Source organism: Sapajus apella, unplaced genomic scaffold (assembly GCF_009761245.1).
Source record: "Sapajus apella isolate SASKATOON/1434 unplaced genomic scaffold, GSC_monkey_1.0 scaffold5, whole genome shotgun sequence".
NCBI classification, from domain to species: Eukaryota; Metazoa; Chordata; class Mammalia; order Primates; family Cebidae; genus Sapajus; species Sapajus apella.
This window is the reverse complement of record NW_022436945.1, coordinates 15,246,529-15,246,728: the sequence shown is the minus strand read 5'-3', so window position 1 is coordinate 15,246,728 and position 200 is coordinate 15,246,529.

Below are 200 nucleotides of genomic sequence, written 5' to 3'. Positions count from 1 at the left end.
AATGAAGGTGATCAACAGCAATAATAAAGGTGATCATCAGCAGTAATAAAGGTGATCATCAGCAATAATAATGGTGATCATCAGCAGTAATAAAGGTGATCAACAGTAATAATAAAGGTGATCATCAGCAGTAATAAAGGTGATCAACAGCAATAATAAAGGTGATCATCAGCAGTAATAAAGGTGATCAACAGCAGTAA